The sequence below is a fragment of the Rhinoderma darwinii genome, chromosome 1, assembly GCF_050947455.1.
Source record: "Rhinoderma darwinii isolate aRhiDar2 chromosome 1, aRhiDar2.hap1, whole genome shotgun sequence".
NCBI classification, from domain to species: Eukaryota; Metazoa; Chordata; class Amphibia; order Anura; family Rhinodermatidae; genus Rhinoderma; species Rhinoderma darwinii.
Window position 1 is genome coordinate 564,922,169 of NC_134687.1, and position 19,860 is coordinate 564,942,028.

The 19,860-nt window shown below is 44.1% G+C and overlaps 1 long non-coding RNA gene across 1 annotated transcript in view; it reads left to right on the forward strand.

Annotated features, from left to right (window-relative positions):
* Nucleotides 1-10,939: 10,939 nt before the first annotated feature.
* Nucleotides 10,940-19,860, forward strand: part of LOC142661451 (uncharacterized) — a 97,649-nt gene continuing 88,728 nt past the window's right edge. Inside the window, exons 1-2 of the long non-coding RNA XR_012850737.1 lie at nt 10,940-11,660; nt 14,207-14,340. This is a non-coding gene — a long non-coding RNA (uncharacterized LOC142661451). The remainder of the gene's footprint in view (nt 11,661-14,206; nt 14,341-19,860) is intronic.

A 19,860-nucleotide genomic window follows, 5' to 3' on the forward strand; every position in this document is an offset into this window, starting at 1 on the left:
GGATCCGCCACACTGAGGTCGCGGCGGCGATCTTGGGCGGCAGAACAGTGCGTAGTCCGGGATCCAGCAGCTACCTCGTCCCCATCCTGGACCGAGGAGGCAGAAGACCCCAGCGGAGGCACCTCAGAAAGTAGGGAACCATCTGGTGGTAGCTGGGCAGAGCCCTCAGGGCATTGGGGAGGTCCGGGTGTCAGGGCCAGGCGGCCATCTTGCCCTCGGGCCTCAGGCCGGGCTGGGCCTCTAAGGTGCATGGGTGTTTGTCTCCCAAAGAAGGCCTCAATAGCAGGCTGGGGAGATGGAGGCCGTGTAGAGGGGGCCACCATGCCTTTTTTGGTCGCCTTCCCCATCATAGAAGTGGGATGTTAGCCGATATAGTGGACGCTGGTGGAGGAGCTCAAGAAAGCACGTCCTCACTCAAGCATAGCTGGCCACGCCCCCTGGACTATTACTTTAAGCCTTTCAGTACACAGCCATTATTCGAATTTTCGTTTTCATTTTTTCCATCGATAAAGCCATATGAAAGCTTGTTTTTTAGTGGGACGAGTTGTCGTTTTTCACTACACCATTTATTGTACCATATAATGTATTGGGAAACAGGAAAAAAATTATTTGTGGGGTGGAATAGAAAAAAAACTGTGATTCCTCAAACTTTTGAGGGGTTTCACTTTTACGGCTTTCACCGTATGGTAAATATGGCATGTTAACTTTACGATTACAGCGATACCAAATTTATATTTTTTTTTTCATGTTTTACAAGGAAAAAACTAATTGTTAAAAATAAAATGTGTGTTATGTCACCACATTCTGAGAGCCATAACTTTTTAAATTTTTCTGTGAGTTGAGTGGTATGAGGGCTTATTTTTTGTGGGGCAAGCTGTTGTTTCTATTGGTACCATTTTGGGCTACGTGAGACGTTTTGATCACTTTTTATTTCTTTTTTTGTGGGATTTCAAGTGACCAAAAACAGCGACTCTGGCGTTTTAATTTTTTATGGCGTTCACCGTGCGGGTTAAATAATGGTATATTGTAATAGTTCTGACTTTTACGGCTGCGGCGATACCAGTTTTGTTTATTTTTTACATTACTTTATAGGAAAAATGGGTAAAGGTTTTTTTTTGTAAATGTCAATTTGTATTTTTTTACACTACTAAAAATTTGTGAAACTTTTTTTTTTTTACATATTTCATTAGTCCCCCTAGGGGACTTAATCTACTGATCGCTGGTACAATAACCAGCAATACTAATGTTTTGCATTTTGTTTTGTCATTTTTACAGTCTCCTGTTAGGCAGGGCTTAACAGACAGTGGCGGATCCTCTTATTGGCGGTTCAGGCGGCCGCCTAGGGCCCAAATCTCCCAAGGGGGCCCATGGCCACCCGAACCGCACATAACTTAAAAAAAACTATGCAGGGCTGCTGTCGGCCCCATTCTCGCGGTCGTCGGTTCCACCTGGTGATGAAGAGATTGGGGGGAATGTGCACGGGGAGTCAATTGCAGGGGCGAGCTAGGCCGGGAAAAGGGGGCATGTGGCCATAAGGGTGCGCGACTGCACAGTGGGCATCACTCACCCACTGTGTAAGGGTCGGCACAGCACATCAGCTGTAGAGAGCAGACTGTTAGAGATAGTGATAGGCAGGTGCTGGAGTCAATCTCTCTGACAGTCTGCTCCTCTGTGCTGCTGTGCACTGTCCCTGACTGCAACTAGGAGGTGTAGGACCTGTGGTGTCTATAACGTAAAGATAGTGTAAGTCTACATAGTGTGTGTATAGTGTTTATAGTGTGTATAACGTAAGTTTATATAGTGTGTGCATAGTGTATATAGTGTGTGTATAGTGTAAGTCTATATAGTGTGTGGCGTGTGTGTGTGTATAGTGTTTATAGTGTGTATAATGTGAGTGTATATAGTGTAAGTCTATATAGTGTGTGGTGTGTGTATAGTGTGTATAATGTAAGTCTATATAGTGTGTTTTTAGTGTATATAGTGTGTGCTGTGTGTATAATGTAACTCTAAAAAGTGTATATAGTGTAAGTGTGTGTATATAATGCACATAGTATGTGTGCATAATGCACATAGTATGTGTGTGTATAATGTATTGTGTGTGTATAATGTAAGCATGTGTGTACATAGTGTGTGTGGTTTGAATATATAGCACATGGTGTGAGTGTAAATTGTATACAGTGTGTGTGTGTGTGTGTGTGTGTGTGTGTGTGTGTGTGTGTGTGTGTATGGTATATAAAATGTAAATCTATATTGTGTTCATAGTGTGTATAATGTAATTCTATATAGTCTGTGGTGTGTGTATGGTGCATATACATACCTCCCAACTTTGAAGTATCACAAAGCCACAGCAATTTCTTTTTTCTTTTAAGCCACACCTCTAATCCCACCCAATCCCCGCTTATACACACAAGGTTCAGCCCACACAGTATCATGCTCCCATAGTGCCTCCCACACAATATAATGCAAAATAGCTGCCACTATACAGTATAATGCCCCATAGATGCACCCATACAGTATAAAGCCAACACAGATGCCCCCATACAGTATAATGCCCAAACAGATGCCCACATACAGTATAATTCCAACACAGATGCCTGTACACAGTATAACTCCCAAACAAATACCCCCATACAGCATAATACCCCATAGAGCATAGTGCTCCCATAGCTGTCCTATACAGTATAATGCCCCCATAAAGTATAATGCCCACACAGATGCCCCCATACAGTATAATGCCCTCATAGCTGCCCCACAGCTGCCCCCTATAGCTTAATGCCCACATACAGTATAATGCCCCCAAAGCTGCCCCTAGTGCCAGTGCCCTTGAAGATAGTGCCACAGTGCCCATGTAGATAGTGCACCTATATAGTGTCACAGTGTCCATAGTGATAGTGCCACTCTCCCCTTGATGATAGCGCTACTCCCCCCTTGTAGAAAGCGCCATTGTGACTCCCTCTAGGAGCAGAATCCCCAGCCAAAGCATAGGCCGCGGATTCCACTCCTAGAGGGAAGCCCTGATGTCACTGTCCATTTATGGACAGTGACGTCAGTAGCTACTCTTTGAGCGGAATCCCCGTTGCCAACTCTGGCCGGGGATTCCGCTCCAGGAAGAGCCCCTAACGTCAATGTCCATATATGGACAGTGACCTCACGGGTTTTCTCTAGAAGCGGAACCCCCGGCCAGATCATCGGCAACGGGGATTCCCCTCAATCAATAGCCACTGATATCACTGTCCATATGTGGATAGTGACGCCAAGGGCTTCCCCGAGCACAGTGCTTAAAGTAGCGTTGTGTCTGGGGAGTCTTCGGCGAGTAGTGGAGCTCCCTCTGCTCCTCCACTCTGAACTAATTCTGAAGTAGGGAGCTGATGATTCCCTGCTTCAGTATTGGGTTCAACTGAATCTGCATTCTGAGGACGCAGAAAGAGTTGACAGTGGGACATCCCCAAGGCTGCCCGGGACAGTGGGACACCGCCCGGAATCCGGTTGGCAGATATGCCTATAGTGTAAGTTTGTGTATAGTGTGTGCGTGTAGTGTGTGGTTTGAATAAATAGTGTGTGGTGTTAATGTGATTTGTATATAGTGTGTGATGTGTAAACACAAAAGCATACATCTCAAAAAGACCCTCATAACACAGTACAATGGGTACGGTTCCTCCCGATTAAATTGGAATAAAAGGGGAAGAATGGCCAGTAAAGAGGGAAAAAATGGCACTCGGTTAGAGCAAGAATAAAAAATATTTAGATTAAATATAAATATTTCAGCAAAATTTGTAAGGTGATCCTGCATCAGAGAAAATGTCACACACAGGCAGGTAGGCACAATCCACAGCCACACATTTCATATATGTAAACACCAATACAATAAATAAATGGACATCAATATTTCATAGAGTATTAAAAGGTAACTCAGATATGTACATCAGTATTATTTAGATGTTCAATTCATTAATAAATAGTATATATAGTGTGTGGCATATAGTGTGGTGTGTATAGTGTAAGTGTAGTCTATGGTGTGTGTGTGTGTGTGTGTGTGTGTGTGTGTGTGTGTGTGTGTTGTGTATAGTACTAACAAATGAAAGATGGGCCAGTGCTCAGTGGGCTGGGAGTCCGCTGCTGATACAATAATCCCGACTCACTACTGCTGTAGCAGCCAAGGCGGTGCGGTTACCAAAAGTGATGTGTAGTGTAGAGGTGTGTGTATGTAGTGTTTATAGGATAAGTGTAGTTGATGCAATGTATGTAGTGTGTGTATAGTGTATGTAGTGCATTTAGTGTATACATTGTTTTGTGTATATGTGTGTGTGTGTGTGTGTGTGTGTGTGTGTGTGTGTGTGTGTGTGTGTGTTTGTGTGTGTGTATACTAGCAAATACCAGATGGGCCAATGCTCAGTGGGCTGGGAATCCGCAGCTGACAAAATTATGCCTGCTCACTACTGCTGTATCAGCCATAGCAGTACCGATGCCAATGGTACCCGGCACTGGCCACTATTAATTGGATTTGTGGATTTGATTCACAGAAATTATGTTAAACAATTTCAATAGATGACGGCCACCATCACTTACCTCTCTTCACACCTCTCCACCTTCGTGCGCCACCGCAGTAGGTCCTTACACATCCAGCTGCAAACACACAGTCCTTGTGCTGAACAGTATCAGGACTTAGTGCGGCAGTGTCTGTAGGTAAAGAGGAAATAGCGAGGAGCTGGAAGTAAAAGATGGGGTCTGAGGTCTGAATTAAAGGGGTTGGCCCATGAAAACCATTTATCACCTATCTGCAGGATAAGCAATAAATGTATGATCCTCAATGGTGGATTATAATATGGGCGGTTCGAACCGCACACAATCTTAAAAAACTATGCAGCGCTGCCGCGCTGTCCCGCTTCCAACTGAATCTGCGTCCGCAGGACACAGATTCAGTTGGGTTGAATGCTGGAGCCTCGCTCCATCATTCACTCTGCCGTGAGCGGCTCGGTGCAGACAGGCGCGATGTAGTGACGTCATATCGCCGATCTGCACGGAGTCACTCACAGCACAGTGCAGAGGAGGAGAAGCATCCCCCACCGTCGTGGGAACCGGGATAGGTAAGTGATTATGTTTTTTTTATTTATTAGGTACGCACATATGGAGGCATTATACTGTGTCACAGCTATGGGGCATTATACTGTGTCACATCTATGGGGGCATTATACTGTGTGGAGGCAGCTATGGGGGCATTATACTGTGTCACAGCTATGGGGCATTATACTGTGTCACTCACATCTATGGGGCATTATACTGTGTCACTCACATCTATGGGGCATTATACTGTGTCACTCACATCTATGGGGCATTATACTGTGTCACTCACATTTATGGGGCATTATACTGTGTCACTCACATCTATGGGGCATTATACTGTGTCACTCACATCTATGGGGCATTATACTGTGTCACTCACATCTATGGGGCATTATACTGTGTCGCAGCTATGGGGGCATTATACTGTGTAGCAGCTATGGGGACATTATACTGTGTCGCAGCTATGGAGGCATTATACTGTGTTGCAGCTATGGGGACATTATACTGTGTCACAGCTATGGGGCATTATACTGTATAGCAGCTATGGAGGCATTATACTGTGTCGCAGCTATGGGGGCATTATACTGTGTCACAGCCATGGAGGCATTATACTGTGTCACAGCTATGGGGGCATTATACTGTGTCACAGCTATGGAGGCATTATACTGTGTTGCAGATATGGAGGCATTATACTAAGTTGTAGCTATGGGGACATTATACTGTGTCACAGCTATGGGGACATTATACTGTGTCTCAGCTATGGGGCATTATACTGTGTAGCAGCTATGGAGGCATTATACTGTGTAGCAGCTATGGGGACATTATACTGTGTAGCAGCTATGGGGGCATTATACTGTGTGGAGGCAGTTATGGGGGCTGTGCTGCTCATAGGCATAATGTTATAGACTAAGATTTGTGACGTTATTTTCTATGCAAGTAATTAGTGCTCCAGGTGCCATCTAGTGGCCAGTGTTAGTAATTTCCTCCTTTGTAATTTCTTGTTTTCCCCACCCATGAGAAGGTGAAAAGCATTCTGGGAAAAAGAAGGGCAGTCTCTTCTATATCTGATCAGAGAGAGGACCATTTGATTCATTCCATCCTTCTTGTCAAAGTATAGTCGGTAAGCAGATAGATGGTTTATATTACTGGCTGTCAGCAGCCACAGGAATACTGTTAGGAAAGTATTCACTCTGTTACATGGGACTGTAATATATCAGTTGGTGTAGTTGTGAAGCTCGGCCTAGCCTCATGGTCAGCCATGTATGGTCCTATACTGTATTTGTACTGCCATACACTGTTCATACTGTACTATAACTGTTATTTCTACTGTTTATTTGTATATAGGCTTAATATATGTCAGCCTGTTACCTGTATATGTAGTACATTTATTCAATGTGCCTTGTTCTTATGTATTGCTGTAATCTAATGGCATGTATATTCTTGTTTGTTCCTCAGTTTTACCGTAATCCTACGACCAGTTAATAAAGCTACAGACTTTCAACCAGTCTCATTTATTGGCTAGAAGGAAGGTGTTTAGCTGCCTGTCGAGCTCCACATAGAACCCGGGGGTGCGTGAAGTGGGGGCAGGACAGTAAAACGACTGCTGGAATCAAGAAGGAAAGATTCAGACTACACTGAGGTCTGCTACTGTCTACGCAGTCACCTGCAAACAGGCAACACGGCGATCTCTACGGTCAAACTATGTCACGAGTCCAGACATCTTCTCTCAAGACAAGATCACATGTCAGTTCCTCCAAGGCATCATCTGTTGGCAATGCAGCCGCCATCGCCCGCGCAAAGGCTGAAGCAGCAAAGACACGGGCCACCTTTGCTGAGCAAGAGATGCTACTGAAATTACAACAAGCATCCTTGGAAGCAGAGAGGGCACAACTACAAGCATTCTTAGAAGCAGAGAGGGCACAATGACAAGCATCCTTAGAAGCAGAGAGGGCACAACGACAAGTATCCTTGGAAGCAGAGAGGGTACAACGACAAGCATCCTTGGAAGCAGAGAAAGCGCAACAACAAGCCTCGCTAGACCTGGAAAGGGCGCGCCTGGAAGCGACACTTGCAAAGCTCACCATTGAAAAGGCAGCAGCAGCTGCCATAGCTGAAGCAGAAGTCTTAGAAGCAGCCGCATACCCTGACAGTGAGCACAGCAGACATAGCAATGTGCTAGGCCTAGAACAGGATCCCAAAGATGCACTACAGCGCACTTCAGAATATGTCCTTCAACACTCCATCAGTAACTCTCAGACTGCATAAGAAGCAAAAGAGATCATCAGAGAGCCAAGTCAAACACACCAGACCTTGCGTCAGGAAGCTGACCTCAGACCACAGTTCTGCAAGCAAGAGAATGACACAGCTCAAGTCAACTTCCCTGCTCACCAAAGAACCCAACCTCCATTCCAGTATACAGGAAGTTTCTTCACCCCAAAACGGTATGGCACGGGCGAGCCTGAAGCAGAGACTCCTAACAGGTATGACCACACACCCCACTCTCACCATGGCAATGCTCCGCCAACCTGTCTCAGTACTAACCAAGTCACAATAGACTTTGCTAAGTTCTTTGCTCGACGTGAGCTAGTCACCAAGGGACTTGTAAAGTTTAGCGATAGTCCTGAGAACTATAGAGCTTGGCGATCCTCTTTTCAGAATGTTAGCAGAGACTTAGACTTGTCATGCAGAGAAGAGCTAGATCTCCTAGTGAAATGGCTTGGAAATGAATCTGCTGAGCATGCTAAGAGGATCAGGGCCATCAACACAAACTACCCAGAAACAGGTCTTAAGATGATCTGGGACAGACTTGATGAGTGTTATGGCTCGGCAGAGGTGATAGAAAGTGCATTATTCAAAAGTATTGAGGACTTCCCTTAAATAGCTAGTAAAGGCTACCAAAAACTTAGGGAACTTAGTGACCTTTTAATGGAACAACAGGTCGCCAAGGCAGAAGGAGATTTATTGGGACTTGCATTCCTTGACACAGCCAGAGGTGTCAACCCTATAATCCAAAACTTCCCTACAACCTGCAGGAGAACAAGGTCACACATGGCTCTAGGTACAAGCAAATTCACAATGTACCATTCCCTCCTTTCAGTGTGTTTGTGGAATATATTACACAGCAAGCAAGAATTAGGAATGATCCTAGCTTCGATCTTACACTATCCTGTGCCACTCCTTCTGGTTTCAAGCAGCATAAAACACCAGTGGCAGTTCACAAAACTAATGTTTCTCTTAAAGGTTATCCCTACAGGTCTTCAAGCTCCTCTCACCAAGAGGACAGATTCCAGGATCCCAGTAAGCAGTGTCCCCTGCACAGGAAGCCACATTCCCTACTGAAATGCAGAGCCTTCAGGGAGAAGTCCATATAGGACCGCAAAGCCTTCCTCAGAGAAAACAAGATCTGCTACAAATGCTGCTTAGCGACATCACATTTCGCCAAGGACTGTAAGGTCAGTGTAAAATGTACAGAATGTGACAGCACAGATCACAACACAGCTTTACACCCTGGGCCACCACCATGGACACATGCAGTAAGTGCCCAGGAGCAGGGCGGAGAGGAAATGAACACTGATAAAGAGACACCAGCAGTTACTTCTCAATGTACTGAGGTCTGCAAAGGACTTATAGGTGGCAGGTCCTGTTCAAAAATCTGCCTAGTCAGAGTTTATCCAACAGGCCACAAAGACAAAGCTATTAAAGTCTATACAATTCTCGATGACCAGAGTAACAAGTCTCTAGCCAGATCTACCTTCTTTGAAATTTTCAAAATTAAAGGACCCAGCTCTCCCTACTCCCTAAAGACTTGTGCCGGTACTGTTGAGACGGCGGGGAGGAGAGCTACTGGTTACCAAGTCGAGTCTATAGATGGTTACACATCCTTGCCTTTACCAACTATAATTTAGTGTAACCAGATCCCTGATAACAGGTCTGAAATCCCTACACCGGATGCTGCAAAACACCAACCCCATTTGAGACATATAAGTTATCTCATACCAGAATTAGATCCACAGGCTCAGATAATCCTGCTTCTTGGGAGAGATATTTTACGAGTTCACAAAGCTAGAGATCAAATCAATGGTCCTCACAATGCTCCATATGCCCAGAGACTTGACCTAGGATGGGTAATTATAGGAGAAGTTTGTCTAGGAAGTGTGCACAAACCACCCTCAGTTACCAACATGCTTACTAGCACACTAGAGAATGGACGCCCTTCTCTTTTCCAACCATGTCAAAGCAATTTCCTCATAAAAGAGCTACCTCACAGCATCTATCTGCCATGTCCCTTCATAGGCAACTCCTGTGACAACCATGCCTGTGACAGGGACCAAGACCACTTAGGATGCACAGTCTTCCAGAGAACAAAGGAAGACAATCAGATGGCAATGTCACATGAAGATAGACTGTTCTTATCAATAATGGAGCAGGAAATAGTCAAAGATAAATCAAATAGCTTAGTTTCACCACTTCCCTTCAGGTCCAAGAGACAACGCCTGCCTAACAACCGAGAACAAGTCTATAAACGCTTCACTTCCCTTAGACGTAATTTTCAGAGAAAGCCAGATATGAGAGAACATTTCTTTACATTCATGGAAAAAATATTTGAGAATGATCATGCAGAGATAGCTCCTATCTTAAAGGACACAGAGGAGTGCTGGTACATACCCATATTCGGTGTATACCACCCAAAGAAACCAGGTCAGATAAGAGTGGTATTTGACTCTAGTGCCAAACATGAGGGTGTCTCCTTAAACAATGTCCTCCTGTCAGGTCCAGACCTCAACAACCGACTCCTAGCAGTACTTCTCCGATTTCGCAGAGACTCTGTTGCATTCATGGCTGACATCCAACAAATGTTCCATTGCTTCCCTGTTAAAGAAGAACACAGGAACTTCTTAAGGTTCTTTTGGTTCAAGGAGAACAATCCCTCCAAAGACCCCATAGACTACCGCATGCGGGTACACATCTTTGGTAACAGTCCTTCCCCTGCAGTGGCTATTTATGGACTCAAACATTCAGCTAAGGAGGGTGAGAAAGAATATGGGTCAGATGTTAGACACTTTGTAGAAAAATTATTTTATGTGGATGACTGTTTAAAATCCCTGCCTACAAATGAGTGTGCAATCAGTCTTCTTAAAAGAGCTCAGGAAATGCTCGCCAGTTCAAAGGTGAGACTCCACAAAATCCCCTCCAACAGTAAAGAATTGATGGAAGTCGTTCCTTCTCACGACCACTCAAATGATTTGAGGGACTTAGATTTGGGAACTGACACTCTTCCCATGCAACATAGTCTTGGGCTACTCTGGGACTTAAAGTTTGACATCTTTACCTTCCAAGTCAGCAGGGAGGAGAAACCCTTTACTCGGAGGGGAGTCCTGTCTGCTATAAACAGCTCAAATGACCCTTTAGGATTTGCAGCTCCTGTCACCATACAAGGCAAAGCAATACTCAGAGATTTAACTTGTGATCCTTCCGACTGGGATGATCCACTTCCCACTGAAAAGAGAGGTCTGTGGGTAGAGTGGAGGAACTCTCTAACCACTCTATCTAGTCTACATGTTGCACGTCCATATGCCCCTGTGCCATCTACAGAAGTTCCAATACAAAGACTGTGTGTGTTTTCTGATGCTTCTGTTAAAGCCAAAGAGCTACAAATTCCTACGAACCTGGATACTATGAGTGTCGAAAGATACCTAAGTGAGCGAGGTTGCACTTGGACTTTCAATCCACCCCATTCTTCTCACATGGGTGGAGCTTGGGAAAGAATGATAGGTATAGAACGTAGAATCCTGGACTCCATCTTCCTGCAAGTGGGTACAGCAAGGCTTACCCATGAGTGCTTGACTACTTTCATGGCAGAAGTATCAGCCATCACTAATGCCAGACCTTTAACTCCAGTCTCAAGTGATCCTGAAGATCCAGTAATCTTTACTCCTGTAATGCTGCTTACTCAGAAGACTAGCACTGCTCATGCTCCCGCTGGAGAATTCAGTACCAAAGACCTTTACAAATGTCAATGGAGACAAGTACAAAGCCTTGCCAATACCTTTTGGGATAGGTGGAAAAAGCAATACATCTCCACGCTACAACCAAGGAATAAATGGCAGAACACCAAACCTAACATCAGAACTGGTGATGTGGTGCTTATGAAAGACTGCCAAGCACATAGGAATGAGTGGCCTCTAGCTCTCGTTACTAAAACATTCCCGGGAGAGGACGGGAACGTCCGGAAAGTTGAGGTCAAGGTTCATAATCAGAAGGAGACCAAACTATTTCTCAGACCAGTAACAGAACTTATTTTACTGTTTTCATCTGGGGACTCTGATGGTGGCATCGATTGACGCCAGACGGGGAGTGTGCTGCTCATAGGCGTAATGTTATAGACTGAGATTTGTGACGTTATTTTCTATGCAAGTAATTAGTGCTCCAGGTGCCATCTAGTGGCCAGTGTTAGTAATTTCCTCCTTTGTAATTTCTTGTTTTCCCCACCCTTGAGAAGGTGAAAAGCATTCTGGGAAGAAGAAGGGCAGTCTCTTCTATATCTGCTCAGAGAGAGGACCATTTTGATTAATTCCATCCTTCTTGTCAAAGTATAGTCGGTAAGCAGATAGATGGTTTATATTACTGGCTATCAGCAGCCACAGGAATACTGTTAGGACAGTATTCATTCTGTTACATGGGACTGTAATATATCAGTTGGTGTAGTTGTGAAGCTCGGCCTAGCCTCATGGTCAGCCATGTATGGTCCTATACTGTATTTGTACTGCCATACACTGTTCATACTGTACTATAACTGTTATCTCTACTGTTTATTTGTATATAGGCTTAATATATGTCAGCCTGTTACCTGTATATGTAGTACATTTATTCAATGTGCCTTGTTCTTATGTATTGCTGTAATCTAATGGCATGTATATTCTTGTTTGTTCCTCAGTTTTACCGTAATCCTATGACCAGTTAATAAAGCTACAGACTTTCAACCAGTCTCATTTATTGGCTAGTAGGAAGGTGTTTAGCTGCCTGTCGAGCTCCACATAGACCCCGGGGGTGCGGGAAGTGGGGGCAGGACAGGGACATTATACTATGTGGAGGCAGCTATGGGACATTATACTGTGTAGCAGCTATGGAGGCATTATACTGTGTAGCAGCTATGGAGGCATTATACTGTGTTGCAGCTATGGGGACATTATACTGTGTCACAGCTATGGGGCATTATACTGTGTCACAGCTATGGGGCATTATACTGTGTCGCAGCTATGGGGACATTATACTGTGTCGCAGCTATGGGGACATTATACTGTGTCACAGCTATGGAGGCATTATACTGTGTCACAGCTATGGAGGCATTATGCTGTGTCGCAGCTATGGAGGCATTATACTGTGTAGCAGCTATGGGGACATTATACTGTGTAGCAGCTATGGGGACATTATACTGTGTAGCAGCTATGGGGGCATTATACTGTGTAGCAGCTATGGAGGCATTATACTGTGTCACAGCTATGGGGCATTATACTGTGTCACAGCTATGGGGCATTATACTGTGTCGCAGCTATGGGGACATTATACTGTGTCGCAGCTATGGAGGCATTATACTGTGTCACAGCTATGGAGGCATTATACTGTGTAGCAGCTATGGAGGCATTATACTGTGTCACAGCTATGGGGCATTATACTGTGTTGCAGCTATGGAGGCATTATACTGTGTCACATCTATGGGGCATTATACTGTGTCACATCTATGGGGCATTATACTATGTAGCAGCTATGGGGGCATTATACTGTGTTGCAGCTATGGAGGCATTATACTGTGTCACAGCTATGGAGGCATTATACTGTGTAGCAGCTATGGGGGCATTATACTGTGTAGCAGCTATGGGGACATTATACTGTGTCACATCTATGGGGCATTATACTGTGTAGCAGCTATGGAGGCATTATACTGTGTAGCAGCTATGGAGGCATTATACTGTGTCGCAGCTATGGAGGCATTATACTGTGTCACAGCTATGGAGGCATTATACTGTGTCACAGCTATGGAGGCATTATACTGTGTCACAGCTATGGAGGCATTATACTGTGTCACAGCTATGGGGACATTATACTGTGTCGCAGCTATGGGGACATTATACTGTGTCACAGCTATGGGGACATTATACTGTGTCGCAGCTATGGGGACATTATACTGTGTCACAGCTATGGGGACATTATACTGTGTCGCAGCTATGGAGGCATTATACTGTGTCGCAGCTATGGGGGCATTATACTGTGTAGAGGCAGCTATGAAGGGCATTATACTGTGTAGCAGCTATGGGGGCATTATACTGTGTCACAGCTATGGAGGCATTATACTGTGTCACAGCTATGGGGGCATTATACTGTGTCACAGCTATGGAGGCATTATACTGTGTCGCAGCTATGGAGGCATTATACTGTGTCACAGCTATAGGGGCATTATACTGTGTAGCAGCTATGGGGACATTATACTGTGTCACAGCTATGGGGGCATTATACTGTGTCGCAGCTATGGAGGCATTATACTGTGCCACAGATATGGGGGCATTATACTGTGTCAGCTATGGGGACATTATACTGTGTCGCAGCTATGGAGGCATTATACTGTGTCGCAGTTATGGAGGCATTATACTGTGTCGCAGCTATGGGGGCATTATACTGTGTAGAGGCAGCTATGAAGGGCATTATACTGTGTAGCAGCTATAGGGGCATTATACTGTGGGGGCAGCTACGGGGGACATTATACTGAGCAATTACAAGAGCTGCAGGTCCAAGGGGGGAGACGCTGTGTAGCACAATATACAAGGGGGGATTGTTGTATAGCACTATATAGAAGGGAGCGCTGTGTATCACTATATCTAAGGGGGATTGCTGTGTAGCACTATATACAAGAGGGGGACGGCTATGTGACGCAATTTACAGAGGGGGAGGACTGTGTAGCGCTATTTACAGGGGGCTGTGTGTGGTGCTATCTACAGTGTTTGACACAATTATATTCAGGGGTGCAGTCTATGGTGCTATAATATTTAGGGGCACAGTGTTTGTACTATTTTATTCAGGGGCGCAGTGTTTGGTGCTATTATATTTAGGGGCACAGCGTGTGGCACCATGATAATATTATCTTTGTTTATAGGTGTGGAAATGTTGGAAAAGTGAGGAGCCAAAGACATCTGAGTGGCAAATTCTGCAGAAATGGGTCATGGCCGGGAAAAGTCGTCATGAAGTCTGGACTGGATGGAGAAGAGGAAAAAAACTACGTCGTCACCTGTGAGTCACTAGATTTATAGACAATCTGTCATCTCTACTGACATGTTTATTATAGGAAATCCTTGTATTTCACAAAGTCTTTGTGCAGTTCAGGACTGATAGACAAATAAGTGTTACTATTCCCTTTGTCAGGAGAATGTGTCCCTACACGGTGCGATACTGTCAGCGATGGTTGGAGACTGTCAGTATGTGGGGACACAGGCTTTTGACAAGGGGAGTAGTAACACCCATTTGTTAATGTCTGGACAAAAAGGAAGTGTTAACAATAGTTACAGGGCGGCGGTGGAGAAGGGGGGCCCAACTATGGGTAACAGCCCAGGGCCTATGGTCTACTTAATCCGCCACTGATGATCCCTTTGGAGGCCTCACTGAACACGAAAACAAGGGTTCCGTGTCCACTGTTTGAATCGAACGGCGGTCAAAATAGCTCTCCGACTTCACTATAGTATACTAGTCCTTCTCAATGAATTAGAATATCATTGTCTTAAAGTTAATTTATTTCAGTAATTCAATTCAAAAAGTAAAACTCATATTATATAGATTCATTACACACAGAGTGATCTATTTACAGCATTTTTTCCTTTTAATGTTGATGATTATGGTAACAGTTAATGAAAACCCATAATTTAGTGTCTCAAAAAATGAGAATATTAAATAAGCCCAATTTCAAAAATTATTTTTAATACCGAAATGTTGGCCTACTGAAAATGTATATGCACTCAATACTTGGTCGGGGCTCCTTTTGCATGAATTACTGCATCAATGCGGCGTGGCATGGAGGCGATCAGCCTGTGGCACTGCTGAGGTATTATGGAAGCCCAGGTTGCTTTGATAGCGGCCTTCAGCTCATCTTCCTCTTGACAATACACCATAGATTCTCTATGGGGTTTAGGCCAGGCGAGTTTCCTCTGGCCAATCAAGCACAGTGATACTGTGGTTATTAAACCAGGTATTGGTACTTTTGGCAGTCTGGGCAGGTGCCAAGTCCTGCTTGAAAAAGAAATCAGCATCTCCATAAAGCTTGTCAGCAGAGGGAAGCATGAAGTGCTCTAAAATTTCCTGATAGATGGATGCGTTGACTTTGGACTTGATATAACACAGTGGACCAACACCAGCAGATGACATGGCTCCCCAAACCATCTCTGACAGTGGAAACTCCACACTGGACTGAGAGCAACTTGGATTGAGTGCCTCTCCACTCTTCCTCCAAACTCTGGGACCTTGATTTCCAAATGAAATGCAAATTTTACTTTTAATCTGAAAACAGGACTTTGGATCACTGGTCAACAGACCAGTCCTTTCTCTCCTTAGCCCAGGTAAGACGCTTCTGACATTGTCTCTGGGTCATGAGTGGCTTGACAAGGAATGACTCCAGCCACAGTGCACTCCTTGTGAATTTCCACCAGATTCTTGAATGGCCTTTTCTTGACAATCCCTTCAAGGCTGCTGATATCCCTGTTGCTTGTTAATCTTTTTGTACCGCACTTTTCCCTTCCTCTCAACTTTCCGTTAATGTGATTGGATACAGCACTGTGAACAGCCAGCTTCTTTAGCAATGTCCTTTTGTGGCTTACCCTCCTTGTGGAGGGTGTCAATGACTGTGTTCTGGACAACTGTCAAGTCAGCAATCTTCCCCATGGTTGTGTCGCCTACTGAACCAGACTGTTGGACCATTTAAAAGCTTAGGAAACCTTTGCAGGTGTTGTGTGTTGATTAGCTTATTAGAGTGTGACATCATGAGTCTACAATCTTCAACTTTTGCCCAATATTCAAATTTTCTGATAGACAAAATTTAGGGTTTTCATTAACTGTTAGCCATAATCATCAACATTAATAGCCAAAAATGCTGGAAATAGATCACTCTGTATAATGAGTCTATACAGTGCCCACCAAAAGTTCCGAAACACCCTCATAACTTTTGAACAGCTCGAGGTAGAGGGTTGAAATTTGGAGAGTAATTTTCATTTTTATACATTTCTATTGTCATATCACAAAATGCATTTGACCGAAACGGAAAGGATCACTTTATTGATGAGAGGGTATGGCAAAGAAAAAATAAGATCCTATCAAGAAGTAGCAGCTTTATTCAATGCCACTTATCCTATCCGTGATCCAATTTCATTGTCAACTGTTAAAAGAACTGTTCATCGTTTCGAAACAAGCGGTTCAATTAAAGACGCACCAAGATCCGGAAGACCCAAACATGCTAGTAATGATGAAAATGCTTTAGATGTTCTGCTCCCTGTACATGATGACCCTTAGGGTACGTTCACATACAAACTCAAAAACGTCTGAAAATACGGAGCTGTTTTCAAGGGAAAACAGCTCCTGATTTTCAGGCATTTTTTGAGCCACTCGCGATTTTTGCGGCGTTTTTTTACGGCCGCTTTTGGAGCGGTTTTCAATAGAGTCTATGAAAAACGGCTCCAAAAACGTCCCGAGAAGTGACCTGCACTTCATTTTCACAGCTGTGTAAAAAAAAACGGCCCGTCAGAACAGAATGCCGTTATTCCCATTGCAATCAATAGGCAGATGTTTGGAGGCGTTCTACTTCCGAATTTTCGGCCGTTTACGGACGAAAAACGGATGAAAATAGGCCGTGTGAACATACCCTTAAACATCTCGAATGGAGCACAACAAAATGATATCAGCGCCACATCAGTCCGTCGAATTTTGAAGAGGCATTATTATCATCCTTATAAAATACGTCTAGTTCAGGAGCTATCCGAAGATGATTATGACGGAAGAGTGGAATTTTGCGATACAATGATGACAAGATTTGATAATCATCAGATTTTCAACTGGACATGTTTTTCGGATAAAGCTACGTTTGAACTAAACGGTTCTGTACCCTCAGAAGGTTAACGTTTGGGTTGGAATATTGCTCAATTGTATTGTCGGACCGTTTTCCATTGAAGGAAACAAATGCAGAAAATTACTGCAATTTGCTAAGAAACAAAGTGATACCGGCTATTCAAAATATTGCTGGAGAAGCTTTCTGCAATGTTTGGTATCAGCAGGATGGAGCTTTGGCTCATTTTTCTCTGTGAGCTCGAAATCTTCTGAACAATAATTTTCCTGATCAATGGATTGATAGAAGAGTCCCCATAGAATGGCCACCGAGATCACCAGACCTGACCCCATTAGACTTTTTTTTTCTGGGGGTAGTTAAAAAGTAAAGTCTATGAGACTAGGATCGCAAACTTAGACGAGCTGCGGGAAAGAATAGTGAACATTTCTAATTCAATCACACCAGATTATATAAATAACGTTATCGACACGTTTTACGTTCGCTTAGGACACTGTCAAGTTGTTGAAGGACATCAGTTCGAACATTTGATTTAATACAGTAATTATGTCTGTACTAATACACATAATACACTCCACTGTCTTGCTTTGGTTGGCCGGACAACACACACACACACACACACACACACACACGGGGACTTGGAGTCGTTAAATACCGTGGGAATGATGAACCCTGGGATCTTTAGCTCGGGCAGTGTACGCGCGTGCACAGACACGCGCACACACAAAAATGAGAGGCAAGGGGACTCACATTAATCTAGCACCCCGGTGAGATGTAAATCTGACCGTGCGACCTCTGCGCAGTACATTTTTGGTAACGCTAACACCGACGGTAGCCGATAATGAAGATAACTTTAACGTTAAATATCTCAGCTAAAAAAAAAATCCTATCTAAAAATAGTTTTCAGCATAGTTTTTGTATTGAAAAGAGCTTTCAAATTAACCCCCCTGTGCCATTTAAGATTTTGCTGCCCCCAAGGGGATGGGGGTGTTTTTTTTTGGGCGTTAACTGCTAGATTTTAGGACCCCCTTAAATCCCAACAAATTTCAACCCTCTACCTCGAGCCATTCAAAAGTTATGAGGGTGTTCCAGAACTTTTTGCGGACACTGTATACACTTTTGAATTGACTTGCTAAAATAAATTAACTTTTTGATGATATTCTAATTCATTGAGAAGGACTAGTATAATTATATATTAATTTGAATAATGAGGAAAGTCTGCATTTGCATTGAATTTTTTCATATGATTGTTGAGGGGCACCAAAAGAAAATTCTGCACAGTGTGCAGTTTAATCGAAAGCCGGCCCTGACTAGAACCTGCCTTTCTCACGCCACACGCACTTCCAGAGAGGAGCAAGCCGGCAGCCCCGCTCTCTTCACATTCTTAGGCTTTATTTACACAAACGTGTTTCATGTCCATGATAGGCACGTGAAAATCACGCGCGTCGCACTGACCTATATAAGCCAATGGGGCCATTCAGACAGTGTTTTTCACGGAGCGTGTCCGCTGCGTGAAACTCACAGCATGTCCTATACCTCAGCGTTTTTTGCACATCACGCACCCATTGAAGTCACCCATTCCGTGTGCTGCGTGTGATTCGCGCAACAGTTCAAGAAATGAAGGGAAAAATAAAACCACCTCTTTCATTTCATTTTCTAAACCTCAAAACCGCATGTCATAAGGATGCCATATGCTCAAAAATCACACAGCTACGCACCAAACACCAATGACACACGGAACTGCAACGCGCGCAAAATGCTGCATTTTTTACAGGCGCAAAACGCACACATTCGTGTAAATAAGTCCTTAAAAGAACAGTAGGGCAGATAGGCTTGTGAGAGGTGGCAGGCACGTGTAAAAGTGTGAGTGACGCTCACTGCACTCGTCCTTCTGCCCCGGCCAATGCTAAAGGGATCGGCCAATGCTAGGGGGGGGGGATTATACTGCAAGGTGGGGGGATTCTGACATCTTTCTGCAGAGGGCTCCATGGGGGAGCGGATAACTTCTTCCCCAAAGAGCCAGAGGCTCAGACTCTCCCATAGCAGTCAGATGCTCTGACCACCCCCCCCCCCCTCTTGCAGTATAATCCCCCAACATAGCCTTCAGGAGTTATTTTACTGCAAGGGACTTTAGACAATGTTGACGTCATATTGACATGTCAAAAGTTCTCATCGGTAGTGATCCGAGCACGGAGACCCCCACCAATCGCTAAAACAAAGTGGCAGAAGTATTCAGTCGAGTGCTGTGCCACTTTGTTTCTGATTGCCTTTCCTCTTATATACCACTTGCTAGTCTACAGACTCAATAGAAAGCCTATGAGTTCATACACCGCCCCGAGGAAAGCGTATCATGACATTATGAGCAACAGTGCTAACCTTACGGAACAGAGACAAACAGAATCCATTAGCAAGAGAAGCATTACCATTGAAATCAATGGTAATCCAAATGGAAAGCTATGGTTTCGGTTCATGGGTTCCCCTGACAGAAAGGACTGACGGAACCCTGACGCAGATGTGAACGAACCCTAAGTCAGTGTGTTTGGTGCAACTTTAGTTTAAATTTGTTTTTGTTTTGTTGTTTTTTTTTAGATACAGCTGCTCTGTATTCTCTATATAGAGCAGCTCTATCTTTCGCTATTACCTGAACAAGTCAGTCCCGCAGACCTGACTGGTTTAGTGTAAGTGGGTCCTGTGTGTTATTAACTTAAATG